Source organism: Olea europaea, chromosome 2, assembly GCF_002742605.1.
Source record: "Olea europaea var. sylvestris chromosome 2, O_europaea_v1, whole genome shotgun sequence".
Lineage (NCBI taxonomy): Eukaryota > Viridiplantae > Streptophyta > Magnoliopsida > Lamiales > Oleaceae > Olea > Olea europaea.
The window spans coordinates 18,883,413-18,883,719 of record NC_036238.1 but is presented as its reverse complement, the minus strand read 5'-3'; positions in this window follow the sequence as shown (position 1 = coordinate 18,883,719).

Below are 307 nucleotides of genomic sequence, written 5' to 3'. Positions count from 1 at the left end.
CTACTTCATCCCAATAAAGGGGAGCTCTACATCTTCTGCCATAAAGGGCTTCATAAGGTGCCATCTTTATCGTAGCTTGGTAGCTATTATTATAGGCAAACTCTACCAGTGGCACATAGTTTTCCCAACTGCCCCCTACATCAAGGACGCATGCACGCAGCATATCCTCTAAAGTCTGTATAGTCCTCTCCGATTGCCCATCAGTTTGTGGATGAAAGGCTGTACTGAAGTTTAACTTGGTTCCCATAGCCTCTTGCAAACTTTTCCAAAATTTTGAGGTAAATCTTGGATCTCTATCCGATACAAT